The 18,263-nt window shown below is 35.4% G+C and overlaps 1 pseudogene; it reads right to left on the bottom strand.

Annotated features, from left to right (window-relative positions):
• Positions 1 to 15,603: 15,603 nt before the first annotated feature.
• On the bottom strand, positions 15,604 to 16,548 carry LOC100948393 (annotated as a pseudogene).
• Between the last annotated feature and the right edge of the window lie 1,715 nt (positions 16,549 to 18,263).

Genomic DNA, 18,263 nt, shown 5'->3' with positions numbered 1-18,263 from the left:
TCTGGCTTCAAAGGCTTCTGCTGAGAGTTCTGCTATTAGGCCTATGGGTTTTCCTTTGTAAAATAATTTGTTGCTTTCATCTTGCAGCTTGTAAGATTTTCTCCTTCACTTTTTCTTTGGTTAAGATACCTATTTCCTATGAATATTTCAGGTGTTTGATGACCATGTTTGGTCTGATATCCAAACCTCTAGTGATACCAGGGAAGTTTTCCTTTATTATTCTCTCAAATAGGTTTTCCATGCTTATTGCATTTTCTTCTCCTCCCTTGGAGATGCCTGTTCACCACTTTTATGCTCTCCATGAGAGCAGCTTTATGCAGGCTGCTTCTAGTTTACCATCTTGGCCCCTCCAAGAAATAAGTTTTGTTGTTTAAGACCACCAAACCTCTAGTATATTTTTATAGTGGCCTAAACACCCAGAAGCACCTTCTTTCTCCTTTATTCTCTTACAGCTTAAGTAATCATTGAGTGCCTTATTTCTAGGCTTATGGTAGGCATTATATTGCAAAGGAGAAATTTCTTGCCAAAAGAAGATTATAATAAGAGAAATTATAATACACATACTTCTTTACAGAAGTACATACAAACAAAAATGGGAAATGAAACTCTTGTGGAAATCAGAAAAGATTTTGCAAAGAACATAGTATTTTAAAAGAAGTGATAAATCAACAGTTAAACATTAGGTGGACATTTGGATGATAGAAATCTTTGAGAAAAAGAAAGGTATACGAAGACAGAAAAGGGTGAGACAACATACCACATTTGAGACCTTCGACATAGTCCAATATTTCTGAGTTACAACGTCTTAAGAGAGAAAAGATTTAAATTGAAAGAAGAAAAGACTGAGTGGCTAGGTAAAGACTGAATGATAAACCAGATGACAAAGTTATATATACCATGAAAAGGAAGTTGTATGTGAATTATACTTTATGGAATGGGAGACAATTAATAAATACCACATAATAAAATAAGATCATTAAATTCTATTATAAATATGGCATTGTTAACTATGTTCAGGTGAGAGTAGTCTATTGCAATTCCACAAGAAATTTATAGTGAATTATGACACTGATAATTGTAGTGAGGAAAGAGAAACGCTAAAATATGTTTCATAATTAGAATAAAAATGATAGAATAAAAAACGAAGTAAAAGGATATTTCTGAGATTAATTTCACTACTTTTGTTTGTTTGTATACTTAGTAACATTATAATTTACCAAAAAGTAAACCAAGGAATTAAAAAAGCAGATTTAAGGGAAGGCTTAAAATACCTGGATAAGAGCTAGGTAGAAATGTCTACTGTCTCAAATATACATGGAAAATAGATGCTGAATAAACATTACAGATATTAATATGCTGGTAAATCTCAGGATTAGACATGACATGAAATATATATTTTGGTTTCACAAATGTATAGGTGCTCAAAACCATGGCAGTGAATAGATAAACCTCAACATGTACATCAGACAAGAAAGAAGGGAAGAAAAAGACAGCTCCAGACTCTCCTTAGAAAACCAAGAGTTAAGATATAAGAGAAATCAAGAATCTGGGGGTTGGGGCGGAATGAAAAGTCATCACAAAGTACTTGGTTACATCAACAGAAGAAGAAAAAAAAATGTCAAGATGTCAACTAAGGTTAGGAATGAATAGGAGCTATTGTGAATGAGTAGGACAAAGTCTTCAGAGGAGAACAGGATAAGGTGAGATAAAAGTGGAAGTGCATCAAACAATAAAGTTTTCATGATAATTAAGGCTAGAATTGGACAAGTAAAATCTGCAGTAGAGGCAGAAAGCAGCAAAAGAAATTCATGGGAAAATCAAATAGCAGGCTGTGTGGACTATGAGAATGTCCAGGATAGCAGCATGTTGCTTAAAAGTAAAGAATTCAAAGCCAGGCTGCTTGGGTTAATATCCTGATTCTATCACTTCCTGGTCACATAACCCTGGGGAAACTATTCAGTCTAATCGACCTCAGTTTCCCCAGGTGTAAATTAGAAATTATAATCTTCTTTTGCAGGTTAACATGAAGATTGAGTCAAGGTATGTAAAGTTTATAGAAACATGACCAGTATTTGGTAAATGCTCAACTAATGCTCGTTATTATAATGATGACTGTGAGAAATAGAGGGTATGAAAATTGTGATGCAACAGCAGAAAAGGACAGAAAATCACCAACCAACATATAGATAATTTGGCACAAAAGCAAAAATCAAAGATAGATTAATAGAAAATCATTTTCTAAGTTGAAAAAGTCTCATGTAAAATGAGAGAACAACTTAATATAAATAAAACTCCAAACTAATTGCATCTCATTAAAAATTTAAAACTATAATGTAGGGCAGCACCTGTGGCTCAAAGGAATAGGGCGCTGGCCCCATATGCCAGAGATTGTGGGTTCAAACCCAGCCCCAGCCAAAACCGCAAAAAAAAAAAAAAAAACACACTATAATGTACTCATCGTCCCTAATCATCAGAGAAATGCAAATCAAAACAATCTTAAAAAATCACTTACCCCCAGTGAGAATAGCCTGCATCACAAAGTCTCATAGTTGCAGATGCTGGTGTGGGTGTGGAGAGAGTGGAACGCTTTTATACTGTTGGTGGGACTGCAAACTAATATAGCCTCTTTGGAAATTAATATGGAGAGTCCTCAAAGAACTCAAATTAGACCTCTCATTTGACCCCACAATCCCACTACTAGGTGTTTACACAGAAGAAGAAAAATCATTTTATCAAAAATACATTTGCACTAGAATGTTTATTGCAGCTCAGTTTATAATCACCAAGATGCAGAAACACCCTAAATGCCCCTCAACTCAGGAACAGATTAACAAGCTGTGATAAACGTATACCATGGAAAACTATTTCAGCTGTAAGAAAAGATGGTGACTTTACATCTTCCATATTAACCTTGATGGAACTGAAACACATTCTTCTTAGTAAAGTATCACAAGAATGGAAAAGCAATATCTGGTGTATTCAATTTTATTATGAAGCCAGTAGACAATCTAACACACACCCACATAGGAGAAAAACTTAATTTATTCAAGTTGGGGAGGGGGGAATGAGGGAAAGGGATGGGGAGGGGAAATTAGATTGATGTGTTCCCACTTAAAGGGCACAAAGTGGGGGTGTTTGGCACACCTTTTAGGTGTGGAACACAACTACAAGAGGGACTCTACCTAACATTCAAAAATGGTGGCCAGGTTGTTTGTACTTTCACAATAACCAAAAATTAAAAAAAAAAAAACTATATCAAAACAACTAAGAGTATATTCTCAATATCTTACCACAAAAAATAAGTGAGGTGATGGTTATGTTAACTAGTTTAATTTAAGCATTCCACATTGTGTATCAAATCACACTATACCCATAAATGTATGCAATTGTGATTTAATAAAAATTAAATTTAAAAAACGCAAAAGCAGCAGTAGAAATAAAAAACAAACTATAATATAATTACTGTCATTTGCCACATAACAATTTTTTGGTCAAGAGTGGACTGCATATATGACAATGGTTTCATAAGATTACAGGGGAGCTAAGAAATTCATATTGCTTACTCAGAGTCATTATAATGTTGTAGGACAACGTATTACTCTTGTTTGTAGCGACACTGGTGTGAACAAACTTACTGTACTTCCCATTGTAACAAAAAGTTTAGCACATACAATTATTTACGTTACATAAAACTTAATAATGATAATAAATGACTGTTACTGGTTTATGTATTTACTTTACTTTTTATCATTACCTTACTCCTACTATAAAACATTCCTCAGTCAAGTCTTTCAAGAGCCATTCCAGAAGAAGGCACTGTTATCAGAGGGGATGACACCTTCACACATGTTACTGCCACATGTTACTGAAAACCTTCCAATGGAAGAAGATGAGGAGGTAGAAGTCAGTGATATTGACGATCTTGACCCTGGGGAGGTCAACACTGATATGTGTGTCTCTGTCTTAGTTTTCAATAAAAACATTTAAAATGTTAAAACAATTGAAAACTTAAAAATAGAAAAAAGGCAATAATATGAGTATATGAAGAAAATCTGAATACTGAATATTTTTGTATTTTAAGCTGAGAGTCATTACAAAAGAAGTCAAAAGGTTTACAAAATTTAAATTGCAAAGTTACAGGTAGGTAAGATTTATTTCTTATTGATGTAAGAAAAAACAATTTTAATAAAGGTAGTATAGCCTAAGTATAGGGTTTATACTTAAAGTTTCTAAAGTTTACAGTAGTGCACAGGAGTACCCTAAGCCTTCACATTCATGCACTTGGCATTCATTGACGCTTATAGAACAACTTATAGTCCTGCAAGATATATTCACGGTAAGCATCCTGCGCAGGTGTGCTATTTTTTATTTTTATACCACATTTTTATCATACCTTTTCTATGTTTAGATGCACAAATATTTGCCATTTTGTTTCAATCATCTATAGTATTTGGTACAGTAATATGCTGTCCAGGTTTGTAGCCTAGGAATATGTGTACCATGTAATCTAGGTGTGTAGTAAACTATCCCACCTAGGTTTGTGCAAGTACACCCTATGAAGTTCATGTAATGATGAAATTGCCTGGCAAGGCATTGCTTAGAAAGCATTCTCATGATTATTGATGCATGACTGTATTTTATTTTATAACAGTATCTAGGTAGTGGGTGGTGCCTATGGCTCAAAGGAGTAGGACACCGGCCCCAAATGCCAGAGGTGGCGGGTTCAAACCCAGCCCTGGCCAAAAAAAACTGCCAAAAAAAAAAAAGTATCCAGGTAGTAAAGAAAGGTAGGTAAAGTTACTCATAAGTAAATGAATTTTAGGCTGGCCTAATAAATACAAGAAATGATAATATACCACATGTAAAATTAAAGAATTATACATTAAAACATGATATATCATTTTCCAAATGTTAAATCAGCATGGGTTGTGTATTTAGTGACAATCATAAATCAATACAGACAACTCAGAAAATTGTTTGGCAGTATAAACTAACACTGAACATAACACATATTCTGGGATCTAGCAATTCTTGTTCCAACTATAGACAGAATAATCATGTAAGATATGTGTTCTAAAGAATATGCACCATTATTAGTAGCATTATTTGAAACTGTCTGAATTAGAAATAATTCATATGTCTGTCAAGAAAAAATAGATGAATAAACTATGGTAAAGTAATAGAATAGAATACTATACAGCAATGAAAACAATAGCATTACCATTGTATACATAACAAAGCACAAGTGAAAAAAGCTGAATTCAGGAGAGTATATACTATATTATCACATTTCACTTAAATATTTAAACAATACAACTAAATCAAAATTAAAGGTGTATGTACAGGAGCAGTGAAAAGGAGTGTCTAGGTAAGGGTATGAGAGTTTTCTTGGAAATAATGTAAAATATAATTAATATACTGTTTACTCAGCTTGATTATAAATTTCATGGATGTGTTATCTTTTTAAATATCTGTCAATCTTCATACATATAATTTGTATACTTTTCAGACATATGTTATACTTTAATAAAAAATATTTACCTAAATCAGGCAGGATGTGATGGCTCATGCCTAGAATCCTAGAACTCTGGAAGGCTGAGGCAGGTGGAGTGCTTGAGCTCAGGAGTTTGAGACAAGCCTGAGCAAAAGTGCAACTCATCTCTACTAAAAATAGAAAAATTACCTGGACATGGTGGCATATGTCTGTAGTCCCAGTTATTTGAGAGACTGAGGCAAGATGATTGCTTGGCCCCAGGATTTTGAGGTTGCTGTGAACTAGGCTGATGCCATGATACTCTAGCCTAGGGCAACTGTCTTAGGAAAAATTATTAAGTAGATATACCTTTGTGTACACCATATCAGTTGTCTAAGCTGCTTTGACAAGAATGTAGGAAATAGCCATTCTCTGATACATTTGGGAAATTCAAATTTATGTAATTTCTGGAAGATGAGATGTATAAATTATCAAAATTTAAAGGGCACCTGGTGCTTTATCCAGAAATCTGTCTCAAAATTTATCCAGCAAGTATTATTGCATTAATTGGATCAATGAATGAATAAGAAATTTTACCACAGCACTCTTGTAATAATAAAATACTGTAAACAATACAAGTGTTCATCAAATTGGTTAATTTATGGGCCACTAATGTAACAGAATATAATTCAATAATTAAAAAGAATTCAAGGATATAAATGTTTGGGATTTATATGAAAATATATCCAAACTATGTTTTTAAATGAAAACAAAGATTAATACGATTCCATCTCTATATAAAAGGAATATATACATACACATATACATATAGATAATGCTTCTGTCACTTAGCATTATGAGTGTAGTATAATGTATTCATTTTCATCGAGATATATATATTTATCTTTGAAAGAGAGAGATATGTTCAGAAAATAGCTAAAATCATGGACAAAAATTTCATTAATAATTTTTTTTCTGGAAATGAAAATATGGAAGACATCAGAAACTTTTTTTCTTTCTATATTATTTAAACTTTTTATAATAATTGCTTATATATTTCAAAAATACTAATAAAAATGAAGATCGTTTCTGGCAAGCTGTAATATGACAAAATCAAAAAGATCTACTCCACAATTTGCCTCATACCTCAACTTCCTGCTTCCTCCACCAGGTTTTGATCTTGGCCTTTAACCATGACCTCAAGTTTAGTTTTTGCTCCAATGAATGCTTGGCACATTCCTTTTCACCACCCAATAATTAAATTGTACCAGCTCTTAGTTCCATCTGGCTCTATGAGCTTATGACATTTATCTTTTTCACCTGACAATTGACCTTCACTTTATTCTTTAAATTCAGGCCTTCCTTCCAAATGTAATTTTTCTTTAGCTCATTGCTCTTCAGAAGTATTAAGAATCATGACTGTGGTTTCAATATTCCTATGCCCAACTTTGAGACCCATAATCAATATTTAATGATAATTAAATTTTATTAAGCCTTGGTTATATGCCAAAGACATTGTATAAGTCCTTTTAGCCATTGAATTATTTCATATAATCCTGACAACCTTGAAATGTAAGTTCTATTATCATTGCAATATGATAAGTAAAGAACGGTGTACATTACATTTGTCTAATAAGTTTTGGAGTTTAGATTTTAACATGAAGACCATTTGATCCAAACAAAACTGATGCTTTAGACCACTATGTGATAACCATATTCATGATTTTATTCATTCCTTATTTCATTTTTCCTTTTTTTTTCTTTTAAGAGAGAGAGTCTCACTGTGTTGCCCTCAGTAGAGTTCTGTGGCATTACAGCTTACAGCAACCTCCAACTCTTGGACTTAAGTGATCTCTTGCCTCAGCCTCACGAGTAGTTGGGACTACAGATGCCTACCACAATGCCTGACTATTTTTTGGTTATAATTGTAATGGTTGTTTGGCAGGCTCAGGCTGAGTGCAAACCTGCCAGCTCTGGTGTATGTAGCTGGTGCCCTAGCCACTGAACCACAGGCACTGAGCCCATTGTTCTTCATTTTTATTTATGTTATATTCCCTCTTTTCTTGACCATTTCTAAAAGGACTAACAATAATTGGTCATTGTTCTCATTAACACTGAATGTGCAAGGAAAGGTATGTTTTCACCTGTGAATATTTGCTTTCTACTTTGAGACCTCACTAATTTCCATTTTCTTAGCTTGCTAAAATATTAAAAATGAAACATCAATTCACTGATGCTATTATGGTCAGCAAACATTATTGTAAGGCATCCATAATCAAATCTCACTTCATAATTATATAGCTTGGTGCAAAATGTAGTAATTTAAGAGTCAGAGTCACTGGGCATTAGCAACAAACAAAAAAAAAGATACTTGGATCTCAAAAGGAAGGTTTACCAACTCACTTAGAATTTTAATTTAAAATATATATACATATATTCACAGTTTTTTCTTCTTAAAGGCTAACACGTTCATATATACTTTTCCCTTTAGAAATTTTATACTGATTATAACATTACAGAATGGTCAGCTATGATTATTATTAGGGAGAGAAAAACAGAAAGAGAGAAAAAGAGAAAGGGAAGAGAGAGGGAGAGAGAGGGGTGGTAGGAGAAAGAAAACAATCTAGTCCATTTAATAAACTACTTCCAGAAAATTTAGTGAATTTCCTATTTTTCTGGATAAATCTAAAGTATCTAAAGATTTCTTGCTTCTTTAATGTTTTCTAAATTGTTTTTCTTTTAGTTGCTACACTGCTAAAGAACCTGACCCCAATAAAAATACTTGATCATTTTGGCCCAAGATATTTAATCCCTTTATTTGGTGTTGCATTTTTTATGGAAGTTTGGCAAATGGTATTCATGAAGTCTAAGTGGAGAGTTTAATCAAGGCATAAGACCTCCCCTTCTCCTAGAAGGAATATGGTAATAAATGGTGTGGCCATGTCTATGTGTAACAAAGAGAAAAATCATTAGAATGTATAACTCTTGATATAATATTTATTCTTTATAAATTAGAAACAAGAAAATATTAATATTATGCTTTTGGATAGAAAAATAATTTCTTAAACAGGACCAAGATGCATTAGTGATAAACAAAAAGGTTGATAAAACCTTATAGGACAGAGGGGAGAGTATAGTCCAAGTTATGAAAGTAGAAGAAAAAAACTGCTAACCGAGAACAGTTTATCCAGGAAAACTATCCTTTCAAAATCAAATGGAGACAAATACTTCCTTGGGTATGGGAGGGCAGTAGGTAAATGAGTTTTAAAAAAATGCTAAAGGGGCTATGCTTGGTGGCTCATGCCTATAATCCTAGTACTCTGGGAGGCAGAGGCAGGTGGATTGCTTGAGCTCAGGAGTTCAGCACCAGCCTGAGCAAAAGCGAGACCCTGTCTCTACTAAAAATAGAAAAACTAACTGGCTTTTGTGACAGACATCTATAGTCCCAGTTACTTGGGATACTAAGGTAAGAGGATCCCTCAAGCCCAAGAGTTCAAGGTTGCTGCGAGCTATGATACCACAGCACACTGCCGAGGGCAACAGAGTTAGACTCTGTCTCAAAAAAAAAAAAAAAAAAAAAATAGTACAGTGCAAATCCTGGAAAAGAAAAAAGTACTGAAGATTGTCCCTGGGGGATTTTTAATCTCTTTTACATCAGTGCTTGAGTATTTTAATTTTTTTTAACTGATGGTTTTGTAGTGAGCAGGTATAAGTAAACCTACATCAAAGGCTTGAGGGAGATAAAAGGCCAAAGAAAGAGGGTGACAAATGCAGTTTCTCAGAAGGAAATATTTAATAGGGACTTATGAACAGAAGCCACGTCTTGGTTTGGCTGTGAGGCAGTGGATCCCTTTATTATCCCTACAGCAAATACCTTTTATGTAGCAAGCTTTTAGAGAAAACATGTACAGGTCACATCTCACACTTCTTTGTGAAACTCCATGACCATTGGGGAGTTTAGATAAACATCTTTATTGGATGCTAGTTATGCTATGAGCATTGTCTTAAGACCTTGCCAGAGAACAGCTTGGTATGTGATCAGTCAACAGGGGAGCTTTGCTTCAAGATGGTGTCAGTTACCACACAACTGACTGTAATCATAAACTCCACCCCTGCACAGTACGGAAAGTCTTTTCTCATACCTCAGTCTTATTTGTGTGTGACCACATGGAATACAGTTAAATCAGTGGCAAGGTGTTGAAGTTTCTCCCACATGTCTTGCCACATGTTCGTGCCCCATATGAGCTCAAGCATAATCATTCACTTTTTTTGTCCCCATTGGGCTAGCCACATAAGTAGTCTTTTAAATACAGAGCAGTTATAGGTGCAAATATCAGGTTCCACAGCTCATGTGTGATTACTAACCAAGCAACTCACAACTCACCCCACTGACTACTTTGAGATATGTCTATTTCTACCAGTGGTCTATGTATAGGCGTTTGCCTACTGGAGCCAACCATATACCAAGTATCATCTATGATGGATAATACTCCTTCTCTTACTGGGTCAAGTGATGTAGGAGAGCAGGTAGAGAGGTGTTCTCTGGTTGCTCATAGGCACCCGGACATAATACAGCATGCAATTTTGGGCTATAGGGACACATTGTCAGAATACTTCAATGTTGTAAATAAGCATGCCATTTATTCAAGGGCTACAGTGGAAGTGGGTCATTTGAATTTCCTTCTATTCATCCCTTTTTTGGTATACCCATTCTTATATCCACAACAAGGGTCTTGGTTAGGGGTTCCCATTTTTCTTTTCCCTGAGAAGAACCTTTTCTGTGTGCATCTTCAACGTGAATTCTCCCATTGAAGTTTGCAGAGTCTTTTCTAATAGAATATCTGTGTCTAAAATGTTTTCTAGAACAGGGGAAATAAACAGCATTTGTGGAGCAAAGGGAGCTGTTCCAGCATCCAGATATATAAAGTTCTTTCATCTGAACATTTGTTCCTCATGACCATCAGTGACAACCCACTGACAAAGGTGTCTTTCCATATTTCCATGGATTAAAGCACCTCAGGATCTGCCAAGATAATAGTGTTCTTTATACTTTTGGAGGAATAGTAAATGGTGAATTAGTTCAATGTGGGTCTCTGGTTGTCCCATTTTGCTGGAACATGGGTTGGACCTTGGCCCCACTCCCAGTCTCAGGACTGGAGTGGTATCAACCCATGATTGACCAGGTCAGTAGAACAAGTAAAGGTTAAGTCTCTTTGTGTGCCTTCTAAGCCTTCCTCGTCTGCCTAAAAGCACATGGTAGGGACAAAACTGCTGCTCAGGCTGTGGCTCCCTCTATTAGGCTGTAGCTCTTTCCATCAAGCTGCTAATACAGCATTAGGTTGTTTGTCTGTTTTTTTCTTGGGATGTTCCTGCTCCCAATAATTCATGCCATATTTGCTTCAACATGACTCTACTGCTCTCTTTCTTTCTTTCCCTTCTTCTGTGGGATTTTCTTTTTCCCCTTTGTTGGCTTTTGTTACATCAACAAGTGGACCATGCTCCTGCCTCTTGGTTGCTCCTAACTCTGCTATGGCCTTTGCCACATCATATACATCCTTTTTACTATAGGACTCAACAAAGATAGCAAAGGGCTATGCAATATCTTTTTTCTTCCAGTAGCAATTTATTTTCCATACCAGTACCCAGAAGTAAAAATTCTTTCACCAGGTCCTGTGAAAACTCAACCATTAGATGATTTGCCTCATTTCTAATTCTTAGAGAAGCCCTGGGCCTCTTCATTTGACTTCCAGGAGGTCATCCATCCTGATAATTTCTGTCATTAGGCCAAGCCTTCCTATTATGAATAGCTAGAATGATCCTGTTTCCAAGGACCATTCCTTGTATTTGCCTTGTGTTATGAAGGTGTTGCTGTAGGGCTGTATGGGTGGTGCTGCCACCGATTTTTCTGCTTCATTTCAAGCAAAAAAAAAAAAAAAAAATTACCCTCTATGTCCCCCATAGGACTAACCAAGCTATCTGGGATCCTCTAAGTATTTGATTAAAGGCCTCTGTAATCTCTAAGAGTCTGCACGGTGTATTCTGTAATAGTGAGTCTCCTGATTTCCTAAACCCCATTGCTGCAGATGTTAAGTTTTCCCTTCCCTTTGCATGAGGGTTGAGCTCACTGGTGATCCCAGTTGCTCTCCTCCTCTATGCCTTCTAGTTCATCAGAGTCTTTTTCTCTTAACATCCCCAAGGAGGCCAGGTTTTCACATCTCAGTTGGGCTTACTAGTGATAGCTCTGAGTTTTGGTTGTTTCCATTTCTTTCCCTTGATGCAGAGATATCTACATCATAACTTTTCAACTTTTGACTCTTGGTCTTCGATTTTGTTTTAGAAGTTAGAGCCAAACAGAAAAGTGAAAGGCACATCTCCTTGTCTAGTCGCAATTCGTCTCCTGGCTCTTAAGTGTGCATGTCTTTTAAGTTGGGCATTTGTTGCCAAAAGGATGGTGCACAGAAGTGGTCAACCCCATAGCCCTTATTTCAATGGGCTATACAGCAGTTAGTTAATAACTGCTTTATCTCAACAGGCATTTTCAGGGCATCCCTGCACTCATGCAAAATCCACAAGCATCTAACCGGTGCACCACTTCATCCCACATAGGGTATCTTAGCATCCTGGAATTTCCCCAGCTTGGTCTCTCAGCTGCCAGAGGGCTCATCAGATGTTCTATGGTGAATAGATGTACAAAGCTACCATCAAAGTTGGAGGAGCTGAAAAACCAAAGAAAGAGGCTGACAAATCCAATTTCTCAGAAAGAAATATTTAATAGGTACTTGTGAAAAAGAAACAATGCCCCCAGCAGCTGCCCTTCCAAAGTATCCTTTTTATAGCAAGCTTTTAGGATAAAGACAAGTGAAGCTGCTCATATCTCAGTTTTTCTTTCTTTCTTTATTATTATTATTACTTTTTTTTTTTTTTTTTTTTTGCAGTTTTGGCCAGGGCTGGGCTTGAATCCGCCATCCCTGGTATACGGTGCTGGCACCCTACTCCTTGAGCCACAGACACTGCCCCATGTCTCAGACTTTGTTACTGAACATCATGACTAATGAGGAGGTTAGACAACATGTTTTTGAAGGCTTGTCCAGGTTACAGGCATTGTCTGAAGACCTTGTTGCAGAACACCCTGGTATGCTGGAGTCAAACATTTGTCATCATAGAAATTTTATTTCAGGAGAGCATTACTCTTGCCAAGCAATGGGTTCTTCTCCTACATTGACACATAATAATTATACATATTTGTAGGGTACATAGTGATGTTTCCATACATATAATGTTTAGTATTCATATTAGGGTCATTGACATATTCATCATCTTAACTTTTTCTTTTCTTTTTTTTTTTACATCATCTTAACTTTTATCATTTGTGTTGGGAGCATTCAATACCTTCTTTCTAGCCATTTGAAACTATGTAATATATTATTGTTAACTATAGTCACCCTACACAGGTATAAAACACTAGAACTTATCCCTTCTAGCTAGCAGTAATTTTTATACTTTTTTTAATTGTTGAGGATTCATTGAGGGTACACAGAACCAGGTTACACTGATTGCTGTTGTTAAATAAGGACCCTTTTATAATTGTGTCCTGCCCCCAAAAGGTGTAGCACAACCCTTGTCCCTCCACCCTCTCTCTCCTTCCCTTTCTCAGCTCCCCCCATCCCTACCCCCACCATGTACTAGGACTTTAATTGTCCTCATATCAGAATTGAGTACATAGATTCTTGTTTCTCCATTCTTGTGATGCTTTGCTAAAAATAATGTGTCCTACACAAAATTATCCAGGTTAATTTTTTATTCTTTAACAAATTTCTCTTTATCCCTACCTTCACTTTAACCCTTCTAGCCTGTGGTATCTCTGTTCTACCTTTTATTTCTGTGAGATAAACTGTTTTAAGCTTCTTTATATTAGTGAGAATATGCAGTGTTTAATTTTCTGTCCATGGCTCATTTCACTTAACATAATGTCCTCCAGTTGCATTCACACTGATGCAAAGGACAGGACTTGTTTTTCTGTTTTGGGTTTTTTTTTTTTTAATTGATATGGTTGAATAGTATTTGGTGTGTTTCTTCATCCATTTGTAAACCAGTGCTTAAGTATAAAAGACCATACGCACACAGGAGAAGACATTTGTCTTGGGCTTCTCCAAAGTTGGGAGTGAAATTTGACACTATCAGTAAACCCAGACCCCTGAAAAGCAATACCGTAATGGAAGATAAGGAAATAATACATGTCCAGCAAAAGGTTACAACTAGAAATCGTTATGTGAGAGCCAAACTAGCTCCATTTTGTTGTTTACAGCACAAGTTCCATTCTTGGCTGTTTATAGCACAAGCCCCATTCCTAGCTGTTAACCGCATAGCCCTTCCACCCCAACCTCTGCCAGTGAAAGCTGCAGGGCCACTCCCTGCTGCCTTCCCCCACCCCAGGTTGCACAGCCACTGTGCTGTAAACTGAGTCACCTTAGGCAAATAGCTGCTATAATAAACAATAAGTTTCTATTACCTTGAAATACAGGTAACCAGGTTGCACCAACTCTAGCCCCCGGTCAAGGGACCCCCCACCCCTCACCTGTACCAATCCAAATTCACCTTTACTAATGAAATCATCAGCTGCCAATGCAAATCCTCCTTTACTTCCTCCTTTACTAATGAAATCACCAACCACCAATGAAAAGTGTACTCGTATCTGACCCTACCTCTCTTGCTTTCTGTACCCCATAAAAACTTCCTCCACCCCGGGTTCGGGGCTCGACCTAGGCTTGCATGCTGGGTGAGTCCAGGCCGGTCTGAATAAAACTTCACCTCATGCCTTTTACATTGGAGTGTGTCTCGAGTTCGTCTGTTGGGGTTGATTTGGGAGGATTTTTCGGACCCAACAGTTAACTCTCACTCAACACAGAAATAAAAGAGAAACATAAATATCAATCATTCTGAGAATTTCTGATAATAACTTTGCATGCATATATATTAGGAATGATAATCCGTATGTTGTATAGCTTAAGCTTGTAATAACTACGGTCAGCCTTTGCACGTAAAGTCAAAACTTTTCTGAAAGAGAAACCCATAATCCTGACCTTAAAGAAATGGAGTTCACAATAGCATCACAATATACATGTAGACTGAGCCAACACAATCCAAATTAGTACAAACAACAAAAATAAATAGTATAACCTGCAAAGGCAGCAGACATCAGTTAATACTCACATAGATTGTGCAAATGTTTGTTTCTCAAGGAAAGTTACACAACCAGGTACTTCTCACATACTTCAACTTTTATTTAATTTTATAACTCTGTTGACATAAATTATTGCATAGAAAATTACAGAAGAATGAAAGGAAACAAAAATTGTCTCTAAGCCCACTCTCCACAGATAAGCCTTTTATCCAACTTATACAAAAATCAAATCAGACTTCTAGCAACTTATCTATTATCTATTTATCTATCTTGAAATCATTCTTAAAATCTATGTACAGACATGTTAACAGTGATTAGTTGAGCATTCCAAATATGAATTATAAATTTCTCCTACATATATTTCTGTGTTTTCTAATTTTAGGTGCAATGAAATTGCATTATTTTATAATGATAAATAAATGTGTAAATAAAACTAATCAATAAAACTAATCTAATATTAGCAACAATTGTAACAGAAAAAAACAAATGTAAAAACATAAATATATATGAGTTTATACAAATTACAAGCCTATTTCCCAACATATCACAAATTTGTCTGTCCCTCACTTCCCTGTCCTAAATTTCAAGATTGATTATGACTTCCTTGGTCTTGGCTACTTTTTTGAGGTCTTGTTAGGAAATGAATGACAATCCTTCATGGAAGTCGAGTAACACAATGAAAACTCTTCTTTAAATGCTTATTCTCACTGTCACAGTCTTTACAGTGCATACTCTCTTTAAGACGTTTTCTCTGGAAGACAAAAGGGAAGAAGTTGCAGGGCAGGAAATCTACTAAACCGCTGGATTTGCATATGAAATTAAAATCTCATCAAAGAGTGAAATTCCTTAACACGTACTTAGGATTTCAGTAATGTTCAATAACACAGTTAAAAACAAGTGGAAGAAAGCTGTGCAAGGGAAACAGATTTTCAAGAATTTCTTCAATGGATTATTCTCCCAATTTGTCTATGTGGCTCTGAGGTTTCTCCCTTTCTCACCACATTTTAATTGCTGTAATATCCTCAAAGAGGCTTGCTTTAGTTTGCTGTTTCCTAGAATTAGGGTAAATGAGTGACCCCAGGAAGAGATGCACGTGTTTATCATTCCAAACATGAACATGAGTTTGTTTTCTGACACAGTAAAATATAATATTTCTATGGCATAGCCTATAAAATACAAGATAAAGAAAATGACAAAAGATATCAGCACTTTCATTGCCTTCACATGAGCTTTAGTGTTGGGGTCTCTGAATCCTGTGGCATTGATTTTCATCTTCCTTTTGTGTCTCCAAAGGGAGATGATTAACAAGAAACATGTAATTAAGGATAGTATAAAGACGAAAAAGACTCCTATATTTCGCAAAACCTGTTGAATAAAGTATTCATTTTTATGCAAGTTGAATTGCCAGGTTGTGTTTCTGTTCTTCATTTTATTATCATTAAAAGCCTTCTTGACTTGTAGAATCATAATTAACCATGAAATAAGCAAAGATCCCATCAGAAGAGAAAGAATTCTACTGATTCTCATTTTCAACCAGAAGAATACATAGTGGGAAAATTTTGCTATCTTCAGGAAATAGAAGATATTGAGGCTAGTGGCAAACCAGATGCTTGATTGATTGATAATTATCCACATGTAGCTAATATATTCCATTAGTTTATGAGAGTTATACCTATCTGGAGGGAATACCCAAATAAAGCCATCTATTATTATTATCCATATCAGACAAATTCTAGAAATTGCTAAGCCAGTGAGAATAAAGCCGAGTATAGAGAGCTTCCTCTTGACACAGTCGATGCAGTACACAAGTGCAATAAACCCGTTCCCTAAAACTCCCAGGACGGACACAATAGCTTCAATGACAAAAAAAGATGCTTTCCACTACACTTAGCATATTGTTCAATCCTTAACTTAGCTTCTGTTACATCTATTTTAGATTACCTGTCGCAGACTGGGCATACATTGGCTGCTCAATGGAAGAGTGATTTTCTTCTCTTTCATTATATAAAACTTAAAAGTGCCCCAGCAATGCCTGTGATAAAATTAGAAATATCTTCATGGACACTCCTACAATTACATCTGTAAAACTTAGCTCATTTAAGAAATGTGTGTCCAGCCTCAAAGCTTACCTACAGTTTGTTAAAATGCAAATGAAAGTTTCTGTTTCATATATTTTACATGTTCTCCTGAGACTATTTTGCATTCATGGCATTGAATTAGAGAATGAAAGTCAAACAAATAATTACAGGATATAAAACACAACAGGAATAAAAATTTGACTTGATCTTTTGCAACATCAAATCATCCTCACTTATATTGTTTGTAATCAAAGTTTATATATATAAATACAAAGTGCTATATAAAGAAATGAACTTAGCCATTGTAGACACTTACTTTGAATGCATAATTTTATTTTTATTTTTATTTTTTTTGCAGTTTTTGTCAGGGCAGTGTTTGAACCTGCCACCTCCAGTATATGGGGCCCAGTACCCTACTCTTTTGAGCTACAGGCCCCACCCCATAATTTTATTTTTAATTAAAATTTTAGTTCAACTCTGGGTATTTTAAGTTTCACAAATATTATCTCACAAAATTGTTGGCAGGGTTTTTATCCTGTTATTGTATTCACGAATGCAAAAGATTATATTCACAACCATATTCACATGAAAGGCTCATTTTACGGTAATTTTCTCATTTTAGCTTTGCAATAAGACTTCAAACATTTAAGACAGGGACTATATTTATCTTTATGTAAAAAATTAATAATCTTCTTATAGAAGAGCTACTTCCCAGTATTCTGGTACAACTCTCATAAATGAAATCATACCATGAGTTCACAATGGAATATCATTGAGCATAGGAACAGCTTGTGAATTATAGTTAGCAAAATAAAACAAATAAACCAATGAAAAGCAAGCAGAAAACAGAGAATTCACAGAGACTGCACATATTGGAATGATCAGATGAGAATATGCAGAGATGTATTTACTGTGTACATGCTGTTAAAAAACAGGATGCAATTTCAGAAAAGAGCAACAACAAAAGACTATCAGAAAAAATGGGAACATTAGGGGACAATATTTGTAGGGATGAAGAATAAGATTGCATTAAATGTAAATGGACTAAATACTTCAAGTAAAAAAAAAACTAGTATCAACAAAGATTTTAAAACTCCAACAATATACTGCTTACAAGAAATACAATTTAAACATAAAACATCAGAAGGCTTGAAATTACAGTGATAGAAAAATAGACAATGCAAACATTACTCAAAATAAATCTGGCATAATTCTATTGATTTCATGAAAAGTAGACTTTTAGTTAAAAATCAGCACTAGAGGACAAATGAAGAGTATGTTTTATGATTATAAAAATGCTCAATTTAGCAAGAACTTATAACAGTTCTAAATTTTATGCAACAAATAATCTAGAAAACATTTTGAGCACTAAGAGAAAAAAAATCAGACAGTGAATTCCTACACCCACCCTACAGAAAATATTTTTTTGTATAACAAGCTCATATGCAGCTTGTCGCAGTCAGACTTTCTGCTGAAACTTGTGACCACTGAAGAGATTACAGAAGCATTTTATGGAGGGCCCTTTTACTGT

Source organism: Otolemur garnettii, unplaced genomic scaffold (assembly GCF_000181295.1).
Source record: "Otolemur garnettii isolate 467f Iridium unplaced genomic scaffold, OtoGar3 scaffold00329, whole genome shotgun sequence".
In the NCBI taxonomy this organism is placed as follows: domain Eukaryota; kingdom Metazoa; phylum Chordata; class Mammalia; order Primates; family Galagidae; genus Otolemur; species Otolemur garnettii.
The sequence above is the reverse complement of the archived record's forward strand: the minus strand, read 5'-3'. Positions and strand labels throughout refer to the sequence as shown.